Genomic DNA, 20,181 nt, shown 5'->3' with positions numbered 1-20,181 from the left:
ATAATAACTTGATGCAACTCATGATGAGATAATGAAACTCAAGGGATCGCAAAAATAATACTTACAATATAAGACAGATGAAGAAGCAAAATGGAGGCAATTAAAGATGGTAAAGCTCCAGTTGATGAAGGTACAAGCTCCACAACTTCGTAGGATGATTCTAAGAAGGAAGTTGATCAAAGAGAAAATCCAAAGAAGAATGTTGCAACTCCAAAGAACAATACCAAAGCAATCAAGAACAAAGGACCACAAGAAACTACAACACTGCCTACAAAGAAGAATGAAAAATCTTCCAGGTATGTTCATTTATTTAATGGTTATTTCTTTTTATGTGCTAAATGTGGACATATGACTAGGGATTATGAAGTTTTTAACAAGTACGATCATTATCTGCAAAACCCTAGAAGTAAGTTTACAAGATCATGAGATAGGTTCCATGATGATTTTGTCAGAATATAATACGTGCTAAATGGGCCAAATATTGAATGTTTCAAATGCCATGACTATGGCCATAGTGCTCGTGGTTGCAGATATTAGATGGAATCGCCTATGGACAACATTGAATGCTTCAAGTGTCATAACTATGGGCACATGGATCAATATTGTAGGAATAAGAAGGTTTGTAAAAGGAAACAAGTACTGGAAGACAAAGGAGATAACAAGGTTTCAGCCATTATGATTTCAGGATTTGTAAAAGAAAATGGTCATGAGGAATTAGCAGTTGCTTCAAATAATGACTCAGGACAAGATGATCCGTTAGGTGACTCACTATTTTGAACAATCTGGCTTGTTGACACCTTAATGTTTGTACAAGAGGAGTCTATGCAGCAGTATATGGCACAATTCTATGATTGACAGGAAGGTAGCTTGAACAAGATGGTAGTTTCATTAAAGTTTCAGTGGGAGCAAAACAGTTGAAGGATTATAGGTTACGAGGAACAAGACAAGATTAGTCTGCAAATGATATGCACAAGTGGAAGGAATTGATTTTGATGAAACATTTGCACCATTTGCCAGAATGGAAGCCATTTGGATGTTTCTCGCCTATGCATGTTCAAGAAAAATAAAAGTCTACCAAATGGATGTCAAGTCAGCATTTCTGAATGGAGAATTATAAGAAGAAGTTTACATCGAACAACCTAAAGGTTTTCTACTATCAGAAAAAGAAGACTACGTTTGTAGGTTAAAGAAGGCTCTGTATGGTCTCAAGTAGGCTCCTAGAGCATGGTATGCTCATCTTGACAGATATCTATGTCAACAAGGGTTCAATAAAGGTACTGTTAATAGCAAACTTTACATACAAAGAGATAAAGATAATTTAAAAATTGTTGAGGTATATTAGGATGATATAATCTTTCGTAGAAATGATGATCGACTAAGTAAGAACATTGCTACAAAGATGCAAAGTGAGTTCGAGATGTCTTTACTTGGCGAGTTGACATACTTCTTAGGGCTTCAAATATCTTAGTAAGAAAAAGGAATATTTATATGTCAAGCCAAGTACATCAAGGAAATTCTCAAGAAATTCAAAATGGAAGATTGCAAACCTGTCCTTACTCCGATGGTAACAAGTTGCAAACTGATCATAGACAACGCATCTAAGGATGTGGATCAGAGGTTGTATAGATGTCTTCCCTTTTGTACTGAATGTATCTATGTTTATTCATTTATGCATATTTGAGTCTTATTGCAAAGCAGAAATTATAGTTTAAGATATGTTGTTGGAGCACCTTATTACTATCTATATTTGAAATCTAAATGTTTTCCTTTGAGGTATGATTAAAAAATACTTAACTACTTTTTAATCATTACTAATATCACTTTTCTGTCATTTCACTTTCCACTCTGCTTTTATATGTAGTAAAGACAGTTAGCTCGCCTTGTAAATTCTCTGGAAAATTGATGCTACCGCCCAACCTTAGACTCCATAGCCCAATGGAAAGGATTCAAATATGATCTACTCCAACCAAACAAACAAACAACCAAGCGATTAGGTATTAAATTTCCTTCATTTTTATATCTAGCCTAACACATTAGAACACTGAAAAGAAAGTTAAATCTTAAAATATAGAGAGAGCCCTCTCTAAGTCTAGGAGGGCTAGATCCTAGGCTCTTAAGTGGTTTGATGTATGTTTCGTGACTTTGTCTTGCCAATCTTCAAAAATCATAAGATGATAACATAGTGGCGACCATACTAGGGAACTATTGAAAATTTATCCTTTCATTCGAATTAAGAGTACCCAGTTCAATAGATTTGTATGATAAGTTTATTCCTAAGATTGGTTTCTTTTATTTTTTTGTATATTCAGTTTGTCTATGTTTTAGATCTGAACATTGGCTCCAAAAATAATCTCTACTAGATCCCATCCAGATCCAAATCCTCCTACTATAGTGGACAATCCAGAAAAGATCTTAAGGAAAACTCCTAGAACTGAGAGTTAGACAAGCAGTAGATTTCTTCACAGAGCCAACTCACTTCCTGAAAACTCTGTTACTTTCCAAGATATCCAATTTGATTTACACTTTGAACAAGGCTTATTTAGGACTAAATCAAAGAATTGGAAAGATCATATTATCTTTGATCCATCAATCTTACCAAAAATCCCAATGAAAGAACTTTCTTCTCAAACTGAATCAGATCTTCAACTTTTACAACATTTTGACGCTCTTCAAGACCTAGTGATGGATCTCACCTCGGAAATTGATGGTGCTTACCTTCAACATTCATTAGAATTAACTTCTTTAAACCTAGTAGCTTCCTCCTTCACATCTCAACTTGCATATATTTAGTCACCAAGTCATACTGCCTCCATAATTCCTACCCCTTCTTTCGTCCTTCAACATAAGGTTGCTCAAATTCCTTTACTCTCATTTCCACCTAGTACTAGTCGAACCTTATCCATTGTTCAACTTCCCTCATCCATTTTTCAACTTCCCTCATCCACTATTCAACTTCCTTCATACACTGTTCAACTTCCTTCAAGTGGTCCTCCACCACCACCACCAATCATGGCTTCCAAGTATGCTCCTTTGGTATTAATGACCCCCTTCACTAATATTCCACAAGACCATCAGTCCAATATCACACTATTTGATGGGACAGGTCCTTTAATAGCCCAACAACATGTGGATAAAATGAATGATTGTTTTGACTTGCAAGAGGTAGATGACGAAAGTATTAAGCTCAGAATGTTTGCTAAAATTTTAGGAGGAGAAGTCAGAAAATGGTTTAAGTATTTGCCTGCAAATAGTATAAATGATCTCCCTGCATTCCACCAAACCTTTCTTAATAGATGGCAAGTCAAGAAGAATCCTTTACATATTCTATTAGAATATGAAAATATTAAAAGGGAGGTAGGTGAATGTGTACAAGATTAGTGTGCTAGATTCAATAATACCTATAATGCAATACCTGTAAGTCTTAAACCACTCGAGGATTTAGCCTTGATAGTTCCTAGATGGTTTTGATACAGATATGTCTTACTATCTTAGGGAAAGAAACTTTCCAACCCTAGAAGCAATGCAAAGATATATTGTGAGTGTAGAGGCCAATTTACAAGCTAAAAGAGCCAGGATGAGAACTGAAAGACAAGTGACTTTTAAGGAAGAAGATTCAACGTCTACAGCACAAGCCAAAATTAATTCCTTAGTAAGGACTATGGAAAGAATGATGGAGATAATAAGTATAAATTATAGGAATGTTCCTAGGGAGAATCCACTTGTCCAACAGAACCGAAATCCAAACCCTAGGAGAAACACTCCACAAATCAGACAAAGAGATCAAAGAGGCCCAGATCAACAAATTAGGCCACCATTTCAAGAAAATTATGTGGATGAAGGTATAAGTGTAGTTGAAGAAGTTGAGGAAAATCATATTAATTTAATGGGAACTAATGAAGATAGTTTTGTCTTTCTTACATAAGAAGAACAAGAATTGTTTTTATTAACTCAAACAGAATTGGAATCTAAAGAATATGATGACTATAATGTAGGTTTTAACCCCGTACAAAAATTACCTGCATATGAATTCTAAATCATAGAAAATAAATAATACGAGAGCAGAACACATAAAACACATATACACAGAGATTTCCCCTAGATCCCAAAACCGGGACTACCAGCTTGATTTTTCATTATGTTCCTTTCAATGTTATAATACATATTTATACATGCCGAAGCATCCAATACCATGGACCAAAAACCATCGCATTCAATACCATGGACCGAAAACCATCGCGTCCAAAAACATGTGCGAAAATCATGCACAAAACCATAGGTGGGTCCACCCAACCTAACATAGGGTCCAAAACCAAAATTTTCCGGGGTGCTGCCCTGGACCCCATAAAGTGGGGTTATGGGTACGCCTCAAACCCCCTGTGACATCCCCCACTACACAATTGGTGCAACGAAGTGGGGCTCCGCCCCCACCCCCCCACCCCGCCCCTCTAACCCCCCGGTGAACTACGTGGGCTAGTCGTGGAAAGAATATAACACAACACAACATATAAATTGAGATTTGAGAATTCTATCTTAGAAGTCCACAGACAATATAATCTCCGGAGCAAGAAAAACACTTATAACTCAAATAGAAAGAATTCTAATAACTTGCCAGGAAAACTCTAGAGCCTGATCCCAAGAAGACAATTGAGAGCTCTAAGAAAAATGAAAACAACTCCGAAAGGAGAAACACAGAAAATGTTGCTAAGAAAACAATTGATGTCTCAAAAAAAATTGTCCAATCTAGAATGCCTACTACAAGTTAGCAAACAGAACTCATAACAAAGGCTTTGGCCGAAAGGACTGATTTCTCAAATTTTCTTAAAAATCAAGCACCCTTCAGTATTGAGAACTAAATTGCTAAACTCAAGATATCTATTGCTCTTACTCAACTAGTAAACAAAAATATGTATTGGTCTTAGGTTCTAAAGGTACCCAACGTAGGAGAAAACACTGATACAGTGGATTTGAATGATGACCAACTTGAACTTTTGTTTGGACCAGAAGTTGATGGCAAGCCTCAAGAAGGGGGTGTTCCTCCATTTTATGTCAGCCTTAATATTCATGACAAGATCCTTCATAATGCAATGTTGGATTCAGGTGCATCACATAATCTCATACCAAAGATTGTTATGGAGAAACATAGACTTGAAATCACTAGACCATACAAATATCTATATTCATTTGATTCTAGCACAGGTAGATGTCTAGGCCTCATTAAGGACCTTTATGCCACGCTAGCCCAGAAACCAGCAATTTTTTTAGTGATGGATATAGTAGTAGCTGAGATTCCTTTTAAGTATGGTATTCTATTATCAAGATCTTGGCGAGCTAAGTTACAGGGAACACTACAAATGGATATGACATATGCCACAATACCAGTATTTGGCCAACCAAGGAGACTTTATAGAGAAACATTAATGAAGTACATGGTGAGTAGCCAAGAAAGGTTAGACAACTATCCCCTCTACTCTATCCATACTGATCTTGATTCCTTAATACTTTACAATGGCAATGATGGAGACATAGATACACAGGTCAAGTAGGCAGAAAATGATCTTCGTCAAAGAATTGATACTCAAACACCCATTATCCAATAGGACCCTAAAACAGAACCTCTTTGGAATATGAATTTTGATGGCTCATGTGGTAAAATAGGGGTAGGAGTAGGAGTCTAGCTATATAATTCAAAAACTAATCAGGCTGAAGGTCATTCTTACAATTTGAATTTTCTATGCGCAAACAACATAGCAGAATACGAGGCATTACTCTTAGGCTTGAAATTGCTTAAAACGCTAGGTGCCAAAAGAATTTTTGTCTAGGGAGACTCTGAACTCAACATCAAATAAATTAAAGGTCAATACTCTGCAAAACATCCTAGATTGAGAGAATACTGAAATGTTGTGATTGATTTTCTTAAAACCTTTGAAGAGTATGACCTTTCTCTCATCCCTAGGCTCCAGAATGCCTTGGAAAATGGATTAGCTTTTTCAGCCAACACTTGCAAATTACCTCATCCAAATAAACAATACACAGTTGAAGTGAAACACCATCCTGCATTGCTTGATAACATGAGATACTGGCAAGTTTTTGGAAGTGATAAATAGATTGATAGTTTTCCGCAATTAAAGGATGAATTTACGGATAGAATCATAGATCTGGAGGATGAATTAGATAGTCAAACTGATGTACATATTAGTATAAATAAACCTATTGTTTTCAATAAAAAAATTCTGTAAATAAGACTATACATAAAACTGAAATACATAAAGATCTAGAAAAGGAAGAATTCAAAGTATTACAACTCAAAGATAATGTCTTACCTAGAGGGATTGCCCCTTTGGAAGAATTGTTTGACTTTAACGATGTTGCTAGAAATCCAAAAATGGAACCAATAGGAACAAACATTGAAGAATGCAACATAGGAAGTAAACTGAACCCCAAAATCATAAAATTGTAAAAATCACTACCTCTCATGGCTAAACAAAAGTATATAGCTATGTTCAAAGAATTTGTAGATGTGTTTTCCTGGAGATATGAGGATTTAAAAGCTTATGACACTCGCATTATACAACACAAAATTCCAATCAAAGAAGATAAAAAACCATTCAAACACAAATTGCGTAGGATAAACCTTGTCCTAATGCCTTTGGTGGAAAAGCAAATCAAGAAAATGTATGAGGCTAGGATCATAGTCCTAATTAGATATTCTAAATGGGTATACAATATTGTGCCTACAAGGAAGAAAACTAGTGAAATAAGATTGTGCATTGACTTTAGGAATTTAAACAAGATTTCCCTGAAAGACAACTATCCCTTACCAAAGATGGATCAATAGTGGGTTCTAGTCGGATTTCCTTGTTAGATGGTTTTTCAGGGTATAATCAAGTTTTGGTACATCTTGATGATCAAGATAAAATTGATTTTACTACTCCTTGGGGAAATTTCATGTATGTAAAAATTCCTTTTGGACTAATGAATGCAGGTGCTACTTTCCAGAGAGCAATGGACATTGCTTTTTCAGATGAAATTGGACATTTCATTGTAATTTATCTTGATGACATCACTATATTTTAAAAGACCGATGAAGAACACCCAGCACATCTAAGAAAAGTATTTGAAAAATGTAGAAAATCTGGTATCTCTCTCAATCCCAAGAAAACATTGTTTGGTATTGAAGAAGGAAAACTTTTAGGCCATATCATCTCCAAGGGTGGAATTAGAATTGACCCCAGTAGGATTGAAGGTATCCTTAAAATCATTTGTCCAAGAAACATGAAAGAACTTCAATCTTTTATTGGAAAAATCGATTTTTGAGAAGATTTATACCAAATCTTGTTGAAGAACTCAGAAATATAACAAATATGCTTAAGAAAGACACATAAATTAAATTGAATATTGAAGCCAAACAATCTTTTGATCTAGTCAAGCATGCATTAACAAAAGCTCCAATTTTAATAAGCCCAGATTTCACTAAAGATTTTATTATATTTTCTTTTGCATCTAAACATACCATTGTTGTTGTGCTATTACAGAAAAACAATGAAGGACACAAACAACCAGTAGCTTTCTTTAGAAAAGCTCTGAGAGATGCTTCTTTAAAATACAATATCATGGAAAAATAGGCATATGCTCTAGTTAAAGCAATATAAGATTTCAAGGTTTAAATTTTACATTCTCATATCATTGTTTATGTGCCTAATGTAATTGTCAAAGATATTCTCACACAAAATGGACCTGATGGCAAGAGAGGCAAATGGATAGCTATGATTCTAGAATATGATATAGAAATCAATCCCACCAAGTTGATCAAAGGACAGGGATTAGCCAAATTGATGGTTGAATCAAATTTCAATGCATTAGACATCAGCATTGTATTTGCTTTGGATGATCTTGAGGTACTGGCAATTCCACAAATAGACGAGGCATATCTAAATTCCCCCTGGTATGTAGACCTTTTATATGTTATGTTCTATTTAAATGCTCCTCCTCGATTATCCAAAACAAAGGCTAGATTTTTTAAATTAAAAGTAGTCAAATTTTTCATTGTTGATAATACATTGTATTAGAAAGATGTTGGAGGTGTCTTACTCAAATGTTTGTTAAAATATGATGCTGACAATGTTATTTAGGAATTCCATGAAGGTGACTATGGAGGCCATATTTATTAGAAGACAACTGCTAATAAAATCCTTAGAGCTAGTTACTATTGGCCTACACTTTTCCCAGACATTCATAAAATGTTGACTGCCTGCCATAAATGTCAAATTTTTGAAGGAAAGAGAAAATTACTACCTTTGCCCCTAAAACCCATCTCTGTTGAAAGCCCTTTCCAACAATGGGGATTGGATTTCATTGGTGAAAGTCATCCTCCATCCTCCACCCAACACAAATGGATCCTAACAGCCACAAACTACTTCACCAAATGGATAGAATCCATCCTTTCTAGAGCTGCTACTGATTCTATTATTATAAAATTCCTTGAAACCAATATCCTTTCTAGATTTGGTTTTCCTAGGAAACTCCTCACTGATAATGCTGCCTCTTTCAAATAAAAAAAGATGGTGGATTTCTGTCATAAGTACCATATTTCTTTGGGTCATTCAACAACTTATTACCCTCAAGGTAATGGGTTGGCTGAATCTTCCAACAAGAGTTTGGTAAACATCATTAAGAAGATTATGGAGGACAATAAAAAGTCATGGCACAACAAATTGATCTATGCATTATGGGCTGATAGATTGACTACAAAGAAATCCATTGGCATGTCCCCATTTCAACTAGTTTATGGAATAAATGCAAATTTCCCTTCTTCCATGGGGTTACCAATTATGAAGATCATTCAAGAGGTACAAAGTGAACCAAATGACATACAAAGAAGGATATATCATACAATTCAATTGCAGTAGTCCAGAGAAGAGGTATACAATAGAAATCAAGTTGTCCAAGAAAACATAAAGAAATTTTTTGATAAAAGAACCAAAGCTGATGATTTCAACCTGGGAGACAAAGTTTTGAAATGGGACTCAAGAAGAGAAAACAAAGGGAAACATGGTAAATTTGAAAATCTTTGGAAAGGCCCGTATATCATTTTCGCTTTTAGAGGATATAATGCATTTTTCCTCCAGGAGTTAGATGGAACAGAATTGACAGGAGGTCATGTCAATGGCAAGATGCTGAAGCATTACTTTTCTTGAGTACACAGATTTCCTCACTCCATTGTAAATATCACATTATTTCATGTTTTTATTTGGATTATTCATTTGACAAAAAGAAATTAGATTGAAAATAATGCAGATTTGAAGGATTCAAGGCTACTGGTCATGTGTTCTTGACACTTCAAGCTGAGAAGTGCCATCCCCAGTTAGAGCCACTCTTAGGGTGCTATAATATATAGGATCTCGAGGTGATTGATTACTTCACAGTTTGCAGATTTCAAATTGTTCATAGATTCAAATATTCAATTGATTTCACAAAAAAAAGAGAAAAGAAAAGAAATGAAAAGAGGGTATATAAAAAGAAGAAAAAGAACAAAAGAGGAAAAAAAAGAAAAAGAAAAAAGAAAACCCCAAATGTTGTTCAACTCATACATTCTAAACGTGATTGAACAAATTTCAATTTATGTTGATAGGTTAGAAAATAAAGATCTACCAAATAGTTTAAACTTGGAAAATCAGTAGCTAGGTAGAAATAAAATTGGTTCAACTATTTAATCTAAACCAAGGGGGAAAATAAGTGATAGAGTAGGTTATAATTTAAAAGAAAAAAAGAGATAAAAAGAGAAAGGGTCTGCAAGTCCAAGTGCACCCTCCAAATGAAAAAAGAAAAAAATGCTAGACTAGAAAATAAGCGTAGGTAGACTGAAGATTCAAAGAAAAAAAAGACATGATAAGTTCTTTAGGTTGGAAAAAGTATCAATGTTTTCCCAAGGTCGGGAAAAGAAATTAAAACGAGAAGCGGTTAAATATTAAGTTTTATAACCTTATGCTATACTCTCTATCCCTATAGTCTGCCACCCCTCATTTATTTCCCTACACCACCACGCATTCATCTGTCACATCCTATCTTATCTACCCCCCATCTCTCACCAAATCCTCGCTCACCCCTCATGATCCGACAACTTGTGTTCTTTTCTGGCCTTGCCTCACCCTCTGAAAGTTAATCTCGGGGGGGAGGTCTGAAATCAGTGGTTTCCAACCAGTGACGTGTCGTTCCCTAGTAATTTTGCACCCCCCCCCCCACCCCATACCGCTTACCACTCCCTAGGCCTGCCGAAAAGTGGTTTATGTCATTACTTAAATTGCTCTGCCATTGTGACAGTTTGATCACTCCCACCACCTCATGGTGCCAACCAATCCCATCCACCCTATCACCTATTTCCCGCCGTTATGCATTTAATTGGTTGGACCTTTAGCTAACGGATCTGCGCCAAGTAAGGCCAATCCAATGACATCACTCCAAATCCATAAAAGCACCATGTCATGCCATTTTCAAAATTTTAATACTATTTCTGTTGAAAATTGGCAACAAGAAATTTCTAAAAATAGAAGTGCTAAAAATAGCACAACTAAAAATAACAGTTTGGGCATCAGTGCTGGATTAGGCAACATGGAATAAAAAATGGAAGTGATAAAAATAGAAGTTCTATTTTTAGCAGTGTAGTGTGGAATCCTATTTTAGTTAGTCCCTGGACTAGAAATAGGAAGTAAAATTCGAATTTGGTCTTACCAGTAGTTTGAATATTAATTAATTAATTCTCCATGAGTTAATTAGTTAAGGAATTATGAACTTGAAGTCTTTGTGAGAACATGCAATATTTTCTCCACTAATTGGGGAATGTGTCTTTAATTTTCTCGACTGATTGAGGAATTAAGGATGAGTTCTATATTGAGAGGATCAGTTGACTTAGTTTAACTTGGTCAAGTCCAGTTAGATTAATCTAACAATTTGTTAAATTAATGAGATTTAGTTTGTTGATGCTTGCATGCATGTGACAACTGGTATTTTTAGTTAACTGAGTATTCACTCATGGATAACTGATGCATGTCAGATCAGACAGAGACCAAGTTGAGATCAGAGAAGGGACATTGTACTATTATTTTATAGGATATTCGTAGTGAATATTCCTTGCATGAGGAAGGAATATTATTCCTTCTAGTACTGCGTAGTTGGACCTGAGGTGATAGCAGGTATGATTTGGCCAATTCACACATGTTATGTAATTGGACCCCAATCAAAACTGCAGAAGGAAATAGGGGCTTGTAGGACTTGTGGAGCCTATATATTCAGGCCTAGATAATCCATGAGCTACATCATCATAGTACAGAGAGAGCAAGATAGATTTTGAGTTGATTCCTTTTGTATGTTGTTGAGGATTTCCACTTGATTGATAATATAGAGATGGGGTTTTAGGCTGGTGCTTTCCCCGGGTTATTTATTCTGTGTTATGGTTGATTACTTCTCATTCTTAGTTATATCTATTCATGTTTGATGTTGCTCATGTTCAATTAAGCTTCTGCAAAGTTTATGGTAGATGTAGATCTAGTATTATGCTTTAGTACATTTCATATGTCGGTTTGGTCTGCAGGTGAAATTTCTACATGATATCAGTGAGCTAGTTGATTTGTAGAGAAAATTCTACATGGTATCAAAGCACAGGTGATCAAGGAAGAAAAATATACAAGAAGGAAGAAGTTTTTGGTTTCTGAATATTGAATTGAATTCTTATCACATCTATTTCACCAATGGTGTTCTATGGTTTGAGACTCGAATATGCCCTTGATGGAAGTTTGAATTATATAGCCTAGAAGGATCGCATGGAGGCAACATTAGAGGATAACAAGGTGAAGGAATTCATTGATAAAGAAGTCCCCAAGCCCTCAAGATCTAATGCCCAATAGTTAGCGGAATGGAGGAAGTGTGTGGCTAGAGCTAGGAGAATCATCTTGGAGGGGGTTTGCGATTACATAGTCTCGAGCCTCCATGGGAAGGAGACTCCGTTTTTGATGTGGAAATCATTGAAAGACCTTTATCAAAACAGCAGTGATCAGAGGAACTTGGCACTGAAGGACAAGCTTCAAAATATCAAGTGTGAAAAGGGTGACACGATCTCTATGTATTTGAACAAGCTCACCTCATGTAGGGATGAGCTTGCAAGTGTAGGTGTCGTGATAGCTAATGATGACATGGTAAGTCTAGCACTCCTTGGCCTTCCTAAGAGCTAGCATAGCTACCAGGAATCGACTAATGGAAGAGAGAAACTGCTAGATTGGGAACGACTATGGTCGGATTTGATGCAAGAGGAGATGAGATGGAGCACCAGAGACGGTTCTTCATCCATGGAAGATGAAGAGAACTGTGCCTTAGCAAGTAAGGCGAAGAAGGGGAAGGAGAAGGTTTCTCTTTTCGAATCCAGTTCTTCCCATGGTGGGAAGAAGGTTGAAAAATTGAAAGTGAGATGCTTTCGTTGTCATGAGGTGGGCCATTTTGTTACAAATTGTCCACAGAGGAAATCCAAGAAGGGATCCAGGGAAGGATCTGAAGGTGAGGCACTTGCTTCACAGTTCGAGTTGGATTTCACACTCTTCGCATGCATGGTTTCATCCATGGTGGGAAGTGGTTGGTTTCTTGACAATGGAGCTTCTTTCCATATGACCGGTGATAAGAGTTTTTTCAGTACTTTGGAGGAGAAATATCTCTAGATACTCATAGTGATGGGTAATGATGAAAAGTATAGTGTCTCAGGTGTAGGCATGGTTATTTTTCAGAGGGAGCATGGAGCTTGCCTTACCTTGACCAATGTCAAGTATGTACAAGGACTGTAGAGAAACTTGGTGTTGATTGCGATGCTGGAAGACAGAGGCTATGCTGTAGTCTTCAGTAAGGGAAAGGTTTTCCTTAGACACATCATCACTAGACAAGTGAAGTAGATTGGTTCACGGGTCAAGAACCTGTATGCTCTTGAGGTTCAAGATGCATGCAAAGCCTTGAGTAGTAAGGCAACTGATGGAGACTTGGTGGTTGAGAGAGAGGGTATATTACCTATCAACATGCAGCGCCAGAAGAAGTCTCAGATGATTATGGAGGAGCCACGATTGGTGCAGCAACTTCCAGAGGTTGTGGAGTAGCCACAATAAGGGAAGCTGAGAGGAGATCGAGTAGAGACATATACTCATGCAGAGACCTCTAGTAGGGGGGAAATTCAAGCCAGGTGGGTTGAGGGATCACATGCAGTCATACCTCTAGGTAGGAGCTGGGTCGATGTAGAGTGATCGTCCCAAGGAGGAGGGGCAGGATCCTTGAGGTACTGAACCTCTTTGCTTTGACTTTGCTACGGGAGCCCCAATGAGGAGTAGTAGAACTGACTGATTGGGTATATATAGATGAGGATGGAGCGGTAGAGAGAGCTACAGTGCAGGGAATCCTAGGACAGCGTAGAGCATGCAGGCTGTGGCAATGCGAGAGGCACAAGTGTGTTGCACAGTGCAGGGTAGCACAGAGAAGGGTGCAATGGTGTGAGATGCATGGAGATGTTTCAGTAGCGCAGAGGTCAGAGAGGGAGAACTTGTCAGTAGCAGGTAGAGCTTCAACATCAAAGTATGTTTCTAGCCCAACAAAGAGATCACTTGGGAGTTTTTTTTTTTGTTCCGAGAGTTGCTGGAGCAACCACACTTAGTAGATGTTTTGCATGCAGAACATTCCAGAGGTACAGGATTAGGTTCGAGAGGAAGTCTTTCTTGTTGAGAGGGAGTGTTGAAAATTGGCAACAAGAAATTGATAAAAATAGAAGTGCTAAAAATAGCAGTTTGGGCATCAGTGTTGGATTGGGCAACAGGGAATGAAAAATGGAAATGCTAAAAATAGAAGTTATATTTTTAGCAGTGCAGTGTGGATTCCTATTTTAGTTAGTCCCTGGACTAGAAATAGGAAGTAAAATTCGAATTTGGTCTTACCAGTAGTTTGAATATTAATTAATTAACTCTCCATGAGTTAATTAGTTAAGGAATTATGAACTTGAAGTCTTTGTGAGAACATGCAATAGTGTCTCCACTAATTGGGGAATGTGTCCTTAATTTTCTCCACTGATTGAAGAATTAAGGATGAGTTTTATATTGAGAGGATCAGTTGACTTAGTTTAACTTAGTCAAGTCCAATTAGATTAATTTAACAAGTTGTTAAATTAATGAGATTCAGTTTGTTGATGCTTGCATGCATGTGACAACTAGTATTTTCAGATAACTGAGTATTCACTCATGGATAACTGATGCATGTCAGAGCAGACAGAGGCCTAGTTGAGATCAGAGAAGGGACAATGTACTATCGATTGCTAGGATATTCCTAGTGAAAATTACTTACATGAGGAAGGAATATTATTCCTTCTAGTACTGCGTAGTTAGACCTGAGGTGGCAGCATGTATGATTTGGCCAATTCACACATGTTATGTAATTAGACCCCAATCAAAACTTCACAAGGAAATAGGGGCTTGGAGGACATGTGGAGCTTATATATTCAGGCCTAGATATTCCATGAGCTACATCATCATAGTACAAAGAGAGCAGGATAGCTTTTGAGCTGATTCTTTTTGTATGTTGTTGAGGATTTCCACTTGATTGATAATACAGAGATGGGGTTTGAGGCTGGTGCTTTCCCTAGGTTATATCTTCTGTGTTATGGTTGATTACTTCTCATTATCAGTTATATCTGTTCATGCTTGATGTTGCTCATGTTCAATTAATATTTTGCAAAGTTTATGGTAGATGTAGATCTAGTATTATGCTTTAGTACATTGCATATATCAGTTTGATTTGCAGGTGAAATTTCTACATGATATCAGTGAGCTAGCTAATTTGTAGAGAAAATTTTACAATTTCTACTATCAGATGCATTTCATTTCCCTCCAGACATACACAAGGAGCGCACATTGCATACAGAAAAAACAATACAGTGGCAGAAAGATCCATTTTTTTGTAGTGATTGAATATTCCCATTCTCAAATCCCATTTCTGGTTAATCCTTTTTATTTCTCCCTCACTGAATTCCCATTTTTTCCTATCCCCTTCTATTACAGATTCAACACAGGGCAGTTTCAGATGTTTGTCTTAGAAGGCAGCCATGGCGCCCAAGAAAAAGGAATAAGAAGTATTTAATCCAATGGTGCACCCACCATTGGATTTGGATCACATAGCACTTGTAGACAGGGATTTAAAGATACATGAAATGCTCTCAGAATTCGATTTATTCAACATATATTGATGGTGGGAGGATAAATTTGTGGAGGAGATGGATAGCATAGGCCTCTGGGACAGTAATCCACCTTTTTACATTTTTCCTAACACACACAGTTGCCCAGAACTGATAAGGAAATGCCACTTATGCTACAATCCAAAGAACAGGGCAGTGATGGCCCCAACAAGACATATTTTGTTTACTATTGATGCCAAGTCCATTATGCAAATGATGCGGGCCCTTGTTATTGAAGGAACTACTCCCTTTTCCCATGAGATTCTCATTGAAATGTATCAAAAGCTTGATTTTTCTAAAAGAGTTGAAACCTTAGAACTCTTCATGATTGATAACACACCTCTCCCAAGCAAGAATACCCCTTATTCCTCCTTATTCTGTCAACAAAATCCAAGCCCTTTGTTCTCTTCAATTTCAGCCAATTTTTAGCAGATGCCATTCATGAGCAGTTTGTCAATTTGTTCACAGAGGAAGTGTTTCAATAATCCTCAGTTTTGGTTTATATGTTTGTTTATTTTCAGGAAGACAGGTTCTAGTTATCAATGAGCAAGTCGAATGAGGAAGGTAAACTCCAATTTGTTATTTTCTGGACAACATTAGTGATGAAGGATTCAAAATAATTCAGCTACAAAACAGTTTTAGAAATGTTTGTCCACCCAGCAATGAGCCTCCTTAGTGGGACTATAGAACCTAGGATCAGTGAAGAAATAAGAAGAAATATGTAGCTGACAGACCAAGCAAGAACAGGTGATTGGTACTTGTACCAGAATTACACTGAATTAAGAGTATATGGCTGTGAGTTGGCCCCTTACAAGCTGCCAAAGTTCCTCTCCATGAGGATATTTTCACTTGAGTGCATTAGCCAAATGATTAATTCATATGAAGTGCACTTTGTAGCAGCTAAGAAAAAGTCCCAGTTCTGGATCAAATCTCAGATTGGTCCCTTCATTTGTAACAACAGAGTAGCAGGGGAGGAGGTAGATAAAAGACTGAAGGAAATGAATTCAAACCACAGTTTTACATGGTCTTATGACCCATGGGGTATCATCTCCAAGAAGAGGGTGGAGAACAAGTCAACATCCTATATTCACACTCAAAGGCTTGAAATTGAAAAATACATGAACCAAATTGAGTGGATGCCCAATACATTGCAGGAGGCTGAGGAACAATTGATCTCTTCTTCTAGTGCACAGATTCCAAGACAACAGGAAAAGAAAACCATTGAAGATAGAACAGAAAAGGGAAAGAACAAGAACAGGGAGTAATAGGGAAAAGGCCTAGAGAAGATTAGTCACCAGGGATTGATACTTCTATGAGGTAATTCAAGCTGAAATATAGGAAGAAGCCCAGAAAGCATATGGGCATAGACAAAGGATCACTGAAGCAAACAGTCACCAATATCATTGATATTCCATATTCATCCCCAATTGGGTGGAATTTCTTCCCTACCACTCTGATTTCAGAAAGGAAGCAGTCTCTTCAAGTTTCCTCATCTAGAAATGTGATTGAATAAAAGGAAGAGACAATCTTTGACACATTCAGGGATATTAAAATAAGGAACAAAATATTGAAAAAGAGCACTTATGCTCAATTTTTGAAACAGAGTGCAACTTCACAGGGTAGACTTCTCTCTGCCTTTGATTCAGAAAAAGGCAAAATGCACATGGCATTCTTGGAAGCACAGGAATTAGAGCCAGAAAATCCAGCAGATTACAAGTAAACTTATTTTTTGTTTGATGCTAGAAGTGTCCATCCAATTGACCAGCTGGAAATGCACAAGAAAACAGGTGAAATGATTTCATCTACTCTAACCAGCACTTCTATGAACTTGTTTAAAATGTAGGTAGCTCTGTCAAATGCTCAATCTCAGTTAAAGATGGAAAGGATTTCATCACAATCAAAGGACAATAAAATTAAGTCTTTAGAAGACTTAGTAGTGAAGATTGGGTACGATCCTTCATATATAAAAGCAGTTGAAGAAATAATAAAGAAGAAAGAGATGGATATAGCAAATTTGAAGAAGCAACTCAAGATGCCTGCTACACATGACCCACTAACCAAGGAGATAGAAGAAACAAAGAGTCAAAAGGCTGATATGATGAAATAAATAGTGGAGCAGTCTCTCCAGATCAAACAAATGGAAGTAGACATGGAAAAAATGGTGCAAGAGAAAGAAAAGGCAGCACAAATGTCCAACACAACAATGGAGGCCCTTCCTCTAATAGCCCCTCCCATAACCACTCCAGAAAGTGATGCCATAGAAGTGGGAAGTAGAACATAACAACTAGCTAGATCAATAGAAGGCATGCATTTGTAGATTGAGGAGATTAAAATATTGGAAACTCAAGTTAATGTACTACAAGATCAAATCAAGAGGGTTGAAATTAACCATTTGGTGGATATGCAAAGGGAAAAAACATTGATTGAAGCACTACAAAAATAAGAGAAAGAATCATCTATTGGGAACACTCTAGGAAGAGTGAAGGAGATTATTTGGAATAATATAATCGATGGAATGAATGAAATTTGGCCCAACATCCAAATTATCTTTGAGCAGAAAGAATTAATTGAAAAGGCCAGAGAAGTTATTTCAGCTACTAATGAAGAGCTGGGAGACATGCCAGCAACAACCAACAGGATAATCAAATTTTTAAATTCAAGAAACAGGTATGAGCTGGAAGATTTGGGAGTAGTAGATAGAACAGAGACTATACTTCAAGTGAAGAAGGTGCTGACTAAGAAGAGCTTGAATGTACAACTAGAAGAGAAATGTCAAAATTTGGAGTTGATAGTCAACAGGTTCTTCAACAGAATGTAGCCTTTACATCAGAAAGGTCTCCCCTCTCTGTTTGTCATAAATGACAAACTCATGGCCAGAGAGGATTATGCCAAGAGACTCCAGGGCATAGCCACAGATGCTGCAAATCTTTCCAACATCAAAGGCAACATAACAGGAAAGGCATTGTTGGAAGCTATCAACAATCAAATTTACATCGAGCATGAACTGAAGCATGTGTTTCAGGTCAAAATGACTTTTTATAAATACACTGAAGTTGATGAAATATACAAAAGATTAATTAAGGTCAAAGTTCCAGATGAGGAAGCATGGAGTGATCTGTGTGACTATCAATAGGAATGAGACAAGGATTATTAAAGTGACAGCACAGACCTGAGTCAGCACTAGCCACATCAATAGAACCACTATAGTTAAATTAATGAATCAAGCAACAAGATCCCTAAGAAAGAGGACCACATGTCCCAGTTTTCTCAGCATGGCCACTTCATGGTTAGATTAGTCATATTTCCTTTCATTATAATTAATAAATATTGTCAAGAGTATAAGGAAAATTGTTGTAGGTTTTCGTTAAATACTTATGCATTGGAAGTATTAGGGGTTGGACACAAGTCATTTGAACTATCTTTTCTGTCTGAAGCATTGTAATTTCGAGTTGGAGCATCAATTAAAGGACAGTTTGCAAGATACTTGATCTATTTTGACTTGGTGATGTCTTCCTTTTTGTATTGAACGTATCTTTGTTTATTCATTTATGCATCTTTGAGTCTTATTGCAAAGAATAAATTCTAGTTTAAGATATGTTGTTAGAGAACCTTATTACTATCTATATTTGAAATCTAAATGTTTTCCTACAAGGTATGATTAAAAAATACTTAATTTCATTTTAATCATTACTAATATCATTTTTCTGTCATTTCACTTTCCACTCTGCTTTTAGATCTAGTAAAGATAGTTAGCTCGCCTTGTAAATTCTCTGGAAAATTGGTGCTACCGCCCAACCTTAGATTCCATAGCCCAATGCAAAGGATTAAAATATGATCTACTCCAACCAAACAAACAAACAACCAAGCAATTAAGTATTAAATTTCCTTCATTTTTATATCTAGCCTAACACATTAGAACACTAAAAATAAAGTTAAATCTTAAAATACAGAGAGAGCCCTATTTGAGTCTAGGAGGGCTAGATCCTAGGCTCCTAAGTGGTTTGATGTATATTTTGTGACTTTTCCTACCAATATTCAAAATCATAGGATGATAACACTTGGTAGAAGGCGAAACTCATAAAGTGATTGAAGAATTTCATGGCAGAGTTTGTCAAGGTCATTACAGCTAGAAGGCCAAAGCTCACAAAATCCTCAAAGAGGAATTCTACTAGCATACACTATTTGGTAATGTGCATTTACAAGTAAAGTCATGTTAGAAGTGCCAATTATATGCTGAGAGACAAAAACTTTCTCCTCTTCCCCTGATCCCAGTGCATGTGGACGAACCCTTCAGATAGTGTAGACTAGACTTCATAGGAGAGATAAACCCACCTTCCAATGGCCAACATAAGTGGATATTAACGGCCATAGATTATTTCACTAAGTGGGTAGAGGCCATCCCAACCAGAAACACTACAGAATTAGTGGTAATTAAGTTTATGTAGGAGAACATACTATCATTTTTTAGTTTCCCTATCAAAATCATCACTGATAATACCCGGGTCTTCAAATCGGTAAAATTCAACAGCTTTTGTCAAAAATTCAATATCATCATAGGGAACTCCACTACTTACTATCCTCAAGGAAACGACTTAGTTGGTCCTCAATAAAACTGTGGTGAGAATGATAAAGAAGAACATCACAGAAAATCATAGGAATTGGGACACCTAATTGAAATTTTCACTCTGGGCTAACCAAGTGACTCCTAAAATTTCCATTGGAAAATCATCTTTCAAGCTAGTGTATGGTAAGGTTGTAGTCTTCTCAATCCAATTAGCAATGTTAGTGTACGGTAAGGTTGTAGTCTTCTCAATCCAATTAGCAATGTTAGTGGCAAAGTTACTACAAGAAGATGAGGAGGAACTAAGTGCTTTGACACGAAGGATAAACCAATTGGTGGAGCTTCATGAAAACGGGAACAGGTGGGGGTTAAATTGTCAAAT

The sequence above is a fragment of the Pinus tabuliformis genome, chromosome 4_1, assembly GCF_031772625.1.
Source record: "Pinus tabuliformis cultivar Carrire ecotype Pingquan chromosome 4_1, CPIR1, whole genome shotgun sequence".
NCBI classification, from domain to species: Eukaryota; Viridiplantae; Streptophyta; class Pinopsida; order Pinales; family Pinaceae; genus Pinus; species Pinus tabuliformis.
Note: the sequence above shows the minus strand (reverse complement) of the source record.